Raw genomic sequence first — 12,396 nt, forward strand, 5'->3', positions numbered from 1 at the left:
CATCCGGCCACTGAGACTATTTCAATGTACACATGTACAGGCCAGAGCAGCCAATGAAGGAATTAGGAGCCACATGGTTAGTTCCCTATAATGATCCTTCACCTCTAGTGATTTGCACTGACAACTGGGCTGTCTATCATGGACTGACCCTTTGAATTGCTATTTGGCACATTAACCAGTGGGTGGTAATGTACCGTCTGCTATGGGGTCAGGTCATGTGGCAGGACTTATGGGAAATAGGACACCAGAAGCAGGTGACAGTATATCATATCACAGGGCACGCCCCTCTAACCCATCCTGGGAATGATGAGGTGGACACCTTCACAAGGGTGTGATGTTTGGAGACTGCCTGCAGGTGACATGGCACAGTGACTCCACTGGCATCTGCTCTGTACGGGTCAGAAAACTATGTGGGCTACAGTTAAGGCATGGAACTTGCCTGCATCCTATGGAGATCCTTGCAGCTTGCAATCAATGTGCAGTGTGTTCTAAGAAGCACCCTCGGAGACAACTGGCATCACCTGGACAGATCCAGAGAGATCGTGTTCCACTAACATGGTTGCAGATAGACATCATTGGACCCTTACCAAAGTCGGACTGGTACCAGGATGTAGTCACTTGTGTAGATACTGCCACCGGTCTGCATGCTGTTTACCCCACCCATATCCCAGACCAGAAGGCAGTCATACAGCCTCTGAACTGCCCGAGTGCTGCGTACAAGCAGCTGCTGGTCCTTGAAAGTGACAATAGTACCCATTTCACAGGTTCTATGGTAAAACAATGAGCTCAAGACCTGGGGGTGGACTGGAAGTACCATGTCCCCTACCACCCACAGGCTGCTGATATCATTGAGTGGTATAATCGACTCTTAAAGCAGGGACTGTGACAACAGCGGGGGTGGGGCACCAGCTCCCTTGCTGGATGGACATGCCGCTTGTGGGTGGTAGTCCAGGTTTTAAATAAGACCTTGTAGGGGGGTGCAGCTCTGGTGGAGGCCCTCCTGCACCAAACAGCTGCTCCCATTCAGTTGCAGAGATGCACCAAGGACACTTTCCTCAAGCCAGGCTTTGGACAGCAGGGCAACACGCTCCTGCCTGCCCCAACAGCCCTCCTTAAAGGCCCATGGCTTCAGTGGACATGGCCCTGGACTGTACAGTCCCCCACCTATGCTGGGTGGCCTTGTTGGCACCGTGTGGTAGGGGCGATAGAGGTGGACCTCCACTTAACTCCCTGGGCAACCAGCACCTGGCTGCCCAAGACAGAAGGCTATTATCCCCTGAGTGCTCTGGGAGACAGCATCATGAAGGGCACCTTTATAATCTCCTTATGTCCCATAATGAGTTCTCCCGTTTTGTTATACATTGAACCAGCAGGTCCTGGTGTGCAGGCCGATAGGGTTTGGTGTGCCCATTCGGGGCGGCCTCTGGTATCAGGTGCTGTGATGATGCCTGCGGACAAAATGCTGGCCTGAATTCTGCCAGAAGGGAATGATTTGCCTCTCTTGGCGCCACTTAAAATTCTCTCATTTCCCCCATAGCTTGTGGTTTTGTAACTCTTTTTGCTGTAGTTTGTACTGTTTCTGTTTATATAATGTACCTCACTCCTTGCACAGGGACCATTGTGAGAGATACCTGTTGCATAGATTGTGAGGTGAGCAACCTTAAAGTGGTGGAATGTGGGGGAAACAGCTGTGTTAGGCTTGCTTGCTGGTTTCCCAGCTGCAAGCATTTTGCGTGATTAGTGCATAAGCCCATGGCAGAAAGCCACATGTGTACTCTTCTATGAAAAGCTTTGAGTGTTTCAATCAGTGGCAATTTTCCCAGATCTCTCTCCCGCCACTGTGAGGGGCAGCTTTCCTGATCCCTTGCCATGCACTGCAAACATGGTTTTCCTTTGTTTATTCACTCACCTTTCTCTGTGAGCCTCCAATAAACAAGTATGGCCTGATGCTTTCTGGCTGTGCAGTTTGTCTACCAACTGCCTGAATTCAATGTGAACCTGCCTGGTCTCAACCATCAGCATTACATATCCAAAAGAAAATATGGGACTAAACTGTGTCCCTTTTCTGTGATGATAATTTTCCATAGTAAATTACTGAATTTTTACTATTGTTTAGTTTCCCATATGTCTTCACTAGAAAGAGAAACAGCAAGCGTTTCATACTATTCTCTGTTAAATTTAAAATACTTTGGTGTGTCCACCTAGACCCCACGTAAATAAAAGTCTACCAGAGTCTTCCTTCTTGAGCATTGACTGGGCCATCTCTGGGTCTTCAGAACAATAGCTACTGAGGCCCTAATTAGTCCCCATCAACCTACCCTAAGGTTTCCACTCCTGCATCCCGTCTCCCATCTTAGCCTCTTTGTCTCCACTTGTATGTGTGAGAGGTTGGGGGGACCCAAGGGGTTTTTTGTATGTTATTGCTAATTTATTTACCTAGTATTTTTACTATATATATTTTACTTCTCTAATAATAAAATTCATTTAGGAAACATTTTAAATATATAAGAGAAATAAAAATTACCTTTAATATGACCACTCTGAGAGAAAATATTTTTTTTAAGTGACATTTTTCTATCTTTCTCTATGTCTCTCATCCTCCCAAGCTGGGACTATAGATCAGTCCTTCTGTTAAACTTCTCATGGTATTATGTTCATTTCCTTTATAGAATTCACCATGATTTTGGTTAAATTTTTTACACCAAACAAAGGATAGAAGAAACTTGCCTCCAGTCTTTCCCAGGAACATGGAGGGTAGTGTAAATAATCCAACACCACAGTTTAACAGTGTTTTGCAACCTAATCAGGCAAGTAAGGTGGGAGGTTGGGCAGACTGTCAGCTTACAGCCACACCTTTGTCCCCCAAAATCTAAACTCCAAAAACCCTGTTGGTTTTTTGTCCCCAAAAGGCACATATTTCTCTGGAATACCATAGGGTGCACCTGGAAATCTTCTAGGGCACACCAGTGCACCCTGGTGCACACTTTGAGAATCACTGTCCTAGAGGAAGAGGGGGTAGGGAAGGAAGAGTGGATGGAGAGAGCTCCATTCTCATCCCTGTGTTAGTGTTCAAAGACTTCATATGAAAAGTTTTCATGATGTATATAAAGATGTAGACACACAGACATGCAAATACAAAAAACATAATATAGAAAGTTTTTGATTATTCATAACTGTGTATATACTTATATCAATATATGTGAACATGGTAATTTTTTTTCATATGAAGGACCAAATTTACTTAATTTTTATGTGTGTACTCTTCCAAAAATTATGAGTAAGGGAGTGGACTTATTTATCCAGAGAAGCTATCTACGCAGCCCAAACAGAACTTGTTCTACTAGGTTACTTAATGGGACATAGTTTCCTTAGTGTAGAAATCTGTCTCTGATACTAAGAACTTTTTTTCCTGTCTTAGAATGTGAAGCAGAGCTCAGAGACTACCTATCTTTCTTCTGTCCTATCCCTTCCCCCCCTTTCTGATCACTCAAAAAGTTTGTCTCATTTACTTAAGCCAAATTGAACCTCATACACACACACATTGATCATAGTTTTCTCCTTTTGGGGGGAGGTGACATGTAAAGCCTTAAAGATTTCTTAAATTTTATTTTTAATTACAGTTTATACTCAGTATTATTTTGTATTTGTTTCAAAGTTTCAGGTGTACAGCACAGTGGTTAGATAATCTTATATATTGTGTCCGTAAAGTCATGGTACACTTTTGACCAGTCACAGGAAAGCAACAAAAGACGATAAAAATGTGAAATCTGCACCAAATAAAAAGAAAACCCTCCCAGTTGCTGTAGGATGATGTGGCAGCATGTGCACATGCGCAGATGATGACGTAACACCGTATGTACAGCGTAGCAGCCCACGGCCATGCCAGTTGAGATGTGGACGGTACAGAGGAAAGTTCAGTGTGTTCTGTGGCTCGCTAAATTCAAATCCATGACCAAAGTGCAACGTGAATGTCGGCGTGTTTATAACGAAGCACCACCACATAGGAATAACATTACTCGGTGGGATAAGCAGCTGAAGGAAACCGGCAGTTTGGTGGAGAAACCCTGTTCTGGTAGGCCATCAATCAGTGAAGAGTCTGTAGAGGCTATACAGGATAGCTACCTAAGGAACCCTAAAAAATCTGTGCATGAGCCCACATCAAACTGCACTGAATAAATATGAAACTGGGAGAGTATTCCTTTTATTGAATATTTGGTGCAGATTTCACATTTCTATCATCTTTTATTGCTTTCCTGTGACCATTCAAAAGTGCACCATGACTTTATGGACACACTGTACTTCATAAAGCGTCCCTGATACTTCCGTGCCCATCCAGCACTGCACAGTTGTTACAGTACCATTGACTATGTGCCCTGTGCTGCACTTTACAGCCCTGTGACTATTTGTAACTACCAATCTTTGCTTCTTCTTGTGAGAATGAGATGGCACTCCAACATCTGATGTGCAGGCTTTATTAGAGGAGAAAGACCTGCCAGGCACTTCTCTGGGAAAAACGCACCAGTACAAGCTGGGGAACTAATTTATAGGGTAAAAGGAGAGTCTTGAGCAAGTGGGTGTTGAATCAAAAGTCCTGGTATGTCCGGAATGCTTCTCCTAGGGACAGCTTGCCAGCTTCTTGGAATTCCTTTGTCTCAGGGGTGATAGTCCAGTAAGGGTGAGGTCTGACAGATAAGTAGAACATCAAGAGGGCAGTTTGGAATTCACGTATCTATTATTTCTAAACTCTGTGGTTACATATAAAAGAAAGGCAGCTATTAATTTTATAATATATGGTGAGGGGTGATGAAGAGAAAGGAGAAAAAATTGGAAAATTATTGCTTCTTCTGGAGAGAACTCAAGAAGAGAACCTTGCCAAGCCCAGTCCCTCATCCAGCTAAGGAGGTCATCAATTTCCATGCTGTGAGGTCTGAACCAGGAGATGTCTTTGAAAACCTGAGTGAGGAAGTAAAAAAAATCTTGCGAGGTAATAATTGTTAGTTGCTTGTTGTGAGTGTCAATTGAACAGGGTGACATGGTGACACATGGTCTCCTGGATGAGCCTCATGAGACGTGCTGGTCTGGTTCCTCTTGGATAGGAGGACATGTAGAGATTTTTAGAGACAGGGAACCTGTTGGTATAAGTTTTTAGAAGGACTGAGTATGTGTGGTTTAAAAGGAAGGGGGTTTGGAGAACATTCAGGAGGGAACTTCTCGGGCTGAGGGGCGGCTTCTTCCTGCTGTCATCCCTACCTATTTGATATTTCCCTCATGAAGTTCTCCTTGGGGTACTGGGGAATAGGAGTGTAGGAGCATTTGATTGTAGGTAATCCTAGAGATTTCTCTCATCCAGGCCTGTAGGAACTTGATAAAGAAGGAGGCAAATATTTGGAGATCAGTAATGCAGAGCTAAGGAGGGTTGTATAGTGGGGATGAAAGTTCTTCCATGGTAAAGTTAGAGGTATTCTTTCCTGGCAGCCCTGGAGAGAGCAGTTAGCTTGAGCTAAAATAAATGTTTCATGTCTGTTTGTAGGCTCTTCTTCAGCCAAGAAAACCCAACAATCTTGTCCCCTTACTATGTGAAGGGTAAAAAGACTGAGAAGTATTAAGAGGTGGATGCTATTCATTTTCCTAGTTCTCCAGGGATACGGGAGAGCTTTAGGGTTAGGGGACCTGTAGGGGTTGAAAGATAGTATTTAGGAAGTTTGCTGATACAAATATTGATCAACTTACAACCTATGCAACTTACGACCATTCGACTTTACAACCACAATCGCTAGCCATGACTGCTCCATATCTGGCAGTGCAAGCATTGCCCAGCTGGGCATATGACAGTGTGAACCAGCTTCCGGCAGCACTACCATCTATGTGTGCACCATTTTAACTGTTATCCCAGACTCAGGACAGCAATTTGTGTTTTGTGTCTTGGATATTTTTCATCAAACCCCTCCCAGGATGTCTACCAAGAGGAAATTGTCTTTGCAAATATTAAACCAGTTGTACTGGTAATGCAGTGTTTTACTGAAACCTGAAAAATGTAAAAATAAGAAACAAAGTGGTGTAGAGATGATACAAATGACATAAAATGAACAAAGAAAATTATGATATATAACAATAATACAAGAAAATTATGATAAAATATGACATAAAGATTTTTACAACATCATTTCACAGTACTGTACATATAGCCTACTCAACTTATGACCAGTCTGTCAAAACTAATCATGGTCATAAATTGAGCACTAGGAGTGACGTCACAGAAATGGCACCGTGAGCAGCGCGTCCGACAGATCTCCCCAAAATCTCAACAAATTTATCAACTAGAAACAGAAAAATTTATCCTCGGAGCATTCCGGAGTTCCACACACACACTGAAAGCAAAAGGACTGTTGCCGAGGAGGGAGTACACCTGTGCCAAAACAGGCTACCAAGTGTGGAAAGCCTGGGTTGAGTGGTCCAACTGAATGATAGGCGCTGAACAGTCACCTTGACAACAATTGACTCCCAGCCCCACCTGATTACGCTGGAGGCTCTGACTGCCAGATCCTTACCCAGAGCCTTGTGCTGAGTGAGGATAGAGTGGGGATTTCCCAGCTCTTTGAGCCTCTTACTCCCCAGACAGAAGCAGTGGCAGCCTCATAGCTGGATCACCAGGCTGCTAATTCAGGAAGGGGAGACTAGGAAAGAGACTCCAGGAAAGCAAACTCTCTCATTGTTGGACTCTGCAAACGCCAACAAGCCTTGACTACCAGCAAGACTAAAGCCAATTATATGACATTGCCATAGAATCCCATCAACTGCAAATTCCTACCTAAGAGTGACACAGGGGCAGAACCTGGGGTACAGAGTCACCGACCAGGAAGAGGGAGAGAAAAGAAAAAAGGAAGAAGTTAACCTCTCAAAATCAAGAAAATCCACAGACTTTATAACTTGTTCCACTAATTCTTTGTTGTTGTTGTTTCTTTCTTCTATCTTATTGCCTTTATTATTATTTCTATTTCTTCCACCTCAGTCCTTTTACTCTCTGCCCATCTTATGCTACCCTTTTCTTGAACTACACTACCCATGAGTGTTACATTTTATTTCTTTTCTTCATCCTAACTCTCCTTTAGGGTTACACTCCAAAACCCTTAACTCTCACTCTCTCCCCTTTTGTTTTTTTTTTCCTTTCCTTTTTTTCTTCCTTCGTTTCTCTCTTACTCTTATTTTTTCCTTTCTATTCATTTCTTCTTTTCTCCTTTTACTTTTCCTGCCATTTAAGCCTCAATCACGAACAAATTATTTAATTTGGGACTCAAGTTTTTGTGGGGGTTTTTTTTTTGTTGTTCTTTTTTTTCTTCTTCTGCTTTTGTTCTTGGTTTTCCTTTATTTGTTTGTTTTTGTGGCATTTTGGGCACTTTTTACATTGCTTTTTAACTCACTAGCATTCCTCCCAACCCAAAGTCTCCATTGTATTTAGTCTTCGCTCCACTTAATACAACAGATTTTTTCTTATTATTTTTATTTTTATTTTTTTCTTCTTTAATTATTGTTTTTTCTCTCCTTTTTTCTGTTTCCCTCTCATCCCTCTCATTATATCTCTTAGTCAACCATCACTTACAAGCAAATCATTTTATGCTTGTCTAAGATTTTCTCCCTTTTTTTTTTTGTATTTAGGAGGTCCCTACTCCCTTTTTTGCCCCTTGAACTCTTCACCCCAAATCAGGCCCTCCATTATAGGCAGTTTTTGTTCCATTTAGCATAATATAATTCACAGGTCATCACGATATTTCCCTAAGGAGGTGAGAGGAGGGGAAGAGAAGAAAGAAAAAAGGGGGAAATAATAAATTATTACTTTTTTTGTGTGGAGTGTTTTCCTTTTTTCTTTTTTTTTCTTTTCCTTTTTATTTTTTATTAATTCTAATTAACACTATCATCAAGACCACCTTCAGATGCCAATAAGAAAAAGGAAATCGAACATTATGAATACAAAAGACAGAGAGGTAACACAAATAGATGTGGAAAAATCTATGGAGAAAAGATTTAACATATTGGAAGCCTTGGAGCCAAATTACAGAGAATTTAAAATAGAAATCTTAAAAATACTCAGAGATATACAAGAAAACACAGAAAGGCAATTTAGGGAAATCAGAAAACAACTCAATGATCACAAAGAATATATTACCAAGGAAATTGAAACTATAAAAACAAATCAAACAGAAATGAAAAACTCAATTCAAGAGCTGAAAAATGAGGTAACAAGCTTAGCTAATAGGACAGCCCAGATAGAAGACAGGATCAGTGAAATAGAAGACAAGCAACTTGAGGCACAACAGAGAGAAGAAGAAAGAGACTCAAAAATAATAAAAAACGAGAAAGCCCTACAGGAATTGTCTGACTCCATCAGAAAGAATAACATAAGAATAATAGGTATATCAGAGGGAGAAGAGAAAGAAAGTGGAATGGAGAATATACTCAAACAAATAATAGATGAGAACTTCCCAAGCCTGTGGAAAGAATTAAAGCCTCAAATTCAAGAAGCAAACAGAACACCGAGTTTTCTTAACCACAACAAACCCACTCCAAGGCACATCATAATGAAGATGACACAAACCAATGACAAAGAAAAAATTCTCAAGGCAGCCAGGGAAAAGAAGAATATAACATATAAAGGAAGGCCTATTAGATTATCATCAGATTTCTCAGCAGAAACTCTACAAGCTAGAAGAGAGTGGACCCCAATATTTAAAGCCCTGAAAGAGAGGAACTTTCAGCCAAGAATACTATACCCATCAAAGCTATCCTTCAAGTATGAAGGAGATATAAAAATATTCACAAATACAGAAAAGATGAGAGAATTTATCATCAGAAAGCCCCCACTCCAGGAAATACTAAAGGGGGTTTTCCAACCAGATTCAAAGAACAAAAGAAAACATAACCACAAGTAACAGCTCCACCAAGAAAACAATAAAACCAAACTTAAACTGTGACAACAAAAGAAAAAAAAAAGGGGAGAAAGGATGAAGATTAACAGTAGCAAAGGACGATGAAGCGCAGAAATACTCACAAGAAAGGGTACTACAATGAATATGGTAGGTACCCTTTTCATTACTTAATGGTAACCACCCTTGAAAAAACCACCACAAAAACACTTGACTTAAAAAAGGTAGCAACAGAGGAAAGAAGTATGGAATACAAACAAACAAAAACAAACAATAGAAAAACAAAAGAGAAGAATCAAACAAGATACAAAACTAACAGAAAGCAATTTATAAAATGGCAATAGGGAACCCACAAGTGTCAATAATGACACTAAATGTAAATGGATTAAACTTACCAATAAAAAGACACAGAGTAGCAGAATGGATTAAAAAAGAAAATCCAACTATATGCTGCCTACAAGAAACACATCTAAGCAACAAGGATAAAAACAAATTCAAAGTGAAAGGCTGGAAAACAATACTCCAAGCAAACAACACCCAAAAAAAAGCACGTGTAGCAATACTCATATCTAATAATGCTGACTACAAGACAGAAAAAGTACTCAGAGACAAAAATGGTCATTTCATAATGATTAAGGGGAAGTTGAATCAAGAAGACATAACAATCCTTAATATATATGCACCAAACCAAGGAGCACCAAAATATATAAGACAGCTACTTCTTGACCTTAAAACAAAAACTGACAAAAATACAATCATACTTGGAGACCTCAATACACCGCTGAAGGCTCTAGATCGGTCATCCAAACAGAGAATCAATAAAGATATAGTGGCCTTAAATGAAATACTAGAACAACTGGATATGATAGATATCTACAGGACACTTCATCCCAAAGCAACAGAGTATACATTTTTCTCTAGTGTACATGGAACATTCTCAAGAATTGACCATATGTTGGGCCACAAAGACAGTATCAGCAAATTTAAAAAAATTGAAATTGTGCCAAGCATATTCTCTGATCATAAGCCTTGAAACTAGAATTCAACTGTAAAAAAGAGGGAAAAAAACCCAAAAAATTGTGGAAACTAAACAACATACTTCTAAAAAATGAATGGGTCAAAGAAGAAATAAGCGCAGAGATCAAAAGATATATACAGACAAATGAAAATGAAAATACAACATATCAGAATCTCTGGGATGCAGCAAAAGCAGTAATAAGAGGAAAGTTCATATCACTTCAGGCCTATATGAACAAACAAGAGAGAGCCGAAGTAAACCACTTAACTTCACACCTTAAGGAACTAGAAAAAGAAGAACAAAGACAACCCAAAACCAGCCGAAGAAAGGAGATAATAAAAATCAGAGCAGAAATAAACGAAATAGAGAACAGAAAAGCTATAGAAAAAATCAATAAAACAAGGAGCTGGTTGTTTGAAAAGATCAACAAAATCGACAAACCCTTGGCAAGACTCACCAAGAAAAAAAGACACAGGACTCAAATAAATAAAATCCAAAATGAAAGAGGAGAGATCACCACAGACATCATAGATATACAAAGAATTATTGTAGAATACTATGAAAAACTATATGCCTCCAAATACAACAATCTAGAAGAAATGGATAAATTCCTAGAACAATACAACATTCCTAAACTGAGTCATGAAGAAGCAGAAAGCCTAAACAGACCAATCAGCAGGGAGGAAATAGAAAAAACTATTAAAAACCTCCCCAAAAATAAAAGTCCAGGTCCAGATGGTTATACTAGTGAATTCTATCAAACATTCAAAGAAGACTTGGTTCCTATTCTACTCAAAGTCTTCCAAAAAATTGAAGAAGAAGCAATACTTCCAAACACATTTTATGAGGCCAACATAACCCTCATACCAAAACCTGGCAAGGAAGGCACAAAAAAAGAAAACTACAGACCAATATCTCTAATGAATACAGATACTAAAATACTAAACAAAATACTGGCAAATCGAATACAATGACATATTAAAAAAATAATACATCATGATCAAGTGGGATTCATCCCAGAATCTCAAGGATGGTTCAACATACGTAAAACAGTTAACGTAATACACCATATCAACAAAACAAAGAACAAAAACCACATGATCTTATCAATAGATGCAGAAAAGGCTTTCGATAAAATACAACACAATTTTATGTTTAAGACTCTCAACAAAATGGGTATAGAAGGAAAATATCTCAACATGATAAAGGCCATATATGATAAACCATCAGCCAACATCATATTAAACGGCATAAAACTGAGGACTTTCCACCTTAAATCAGGAACACGACAGGGGTGTCCACTCTCTCCACTCTTATTTAACGTGGTGCTAGAAGTTCTGGCCAGAGCAATCAGACAAGACAAAGAAATAAAAGGCATCCATATCGGAAAAGAAGAAGTAAAGGTATCACTTTTTGCTGATGATATGATCCTATACATCGAAAACCCAAAGGACTCCACAAAAAGATTACTAGAAACAATAAACCAATACAGAAAGGTCGCAGGATACAAAATTAACATACAGAAGTCCATAGCCTTTCTATATGCCAACAATAAAATATTAGAAAATGAACTCAAAAAAATAATCCCCTTCACGATTGCAACAAAAAAAATAAAATACCTAGGAATAAACATAACAAAGAATGTAAAGGACCTATATAAAGAAAACTAAAAGGCATTGCTAAGAGAAATAGAAAAAGACACAATGAGATGGAAAAATATTCCTTGTTCTTGGATAGGAAGAATAAATATAATTAAAATGGCCATATTACCCAAAGTAATATATAAATTTAATGCAATTCCCATCAAAATTCCTATGACATTTTTTAAAGAAATGGAACAAAAAATCAGATTTATATGGAACTATAAAAAACCCTGAATAGCCAAAGCAATCCTAAGGAAAAAGAATGAAGCTGGGGGCATTACAATACCTGACTTTAAACTATATTATAGGGCCACAATAATCAAAACTGCATGGTATTGGCAGAAAAATAGACACTCAGACCAATGGAACAGAATAGAAAGCCCAGAAATAAAACCACATATATATGGTCAAATAATCTTTGATAAAGGGGCCAACAACACAAAATGGAGAAAAGAAAGCCTCTTTAACAAATGGTGTTGGGAAAACTGGAAAGCCACATGCAAAAGAATGAAACTCGACTACAGCCTGTCCCCGTGTACTAAAATTAATTCAAAATGGATCAAAGACCTAAATATAAGATCTGAAACAATAAAGTCCATAGAAGAAGACATAGGTACTAAACTCATGGATCTGGGTTTTAAAGAACATTTTATGAACTTGACTCCAATGGCAAGAGAAGTGAAGGCAAAGATAAATGAATGGGACTACATCAGAATTAAAAGTTTTTACTCAGCAAGAGAAACTGATATCAAAATAAACAGACAGCCAACTAAATGGGAACTGATATTTTCAAACGACAGCTCAGATAAGGGCCTAA

At 39.2% G+C, this 12,396-nt stretch overlaps 1 pseudogene; it reads left to right on the forward strand.

Moving 5' to 3' along the window:
* The first annotated feature begins 334 nt into the window (after window positions 1–334).
* Window positions 335–12,396, forward strand: part of LOC136330209 (DNA damage-induced apoptosis suppressor protein-like) — a 29,244-nt pseudogene continuing 17,182 nt past the window's right edge.

The sequence above is a fragment of the Saccopteryx bilineata genome, chromosome 3, assembly GCF_036850765.1.
Source record: "Saccopteryx bilineata isolate mSacBil1 chromosome 3, mSacBil1_pri_phased_curated, whole genome shotgun sequence".
NCBI lineage: Eukaryota > Metazoa > Chordata > Mammalia > Chiroptera > Emballonuridae > Saccopteryx > Saccopteryx bilineata.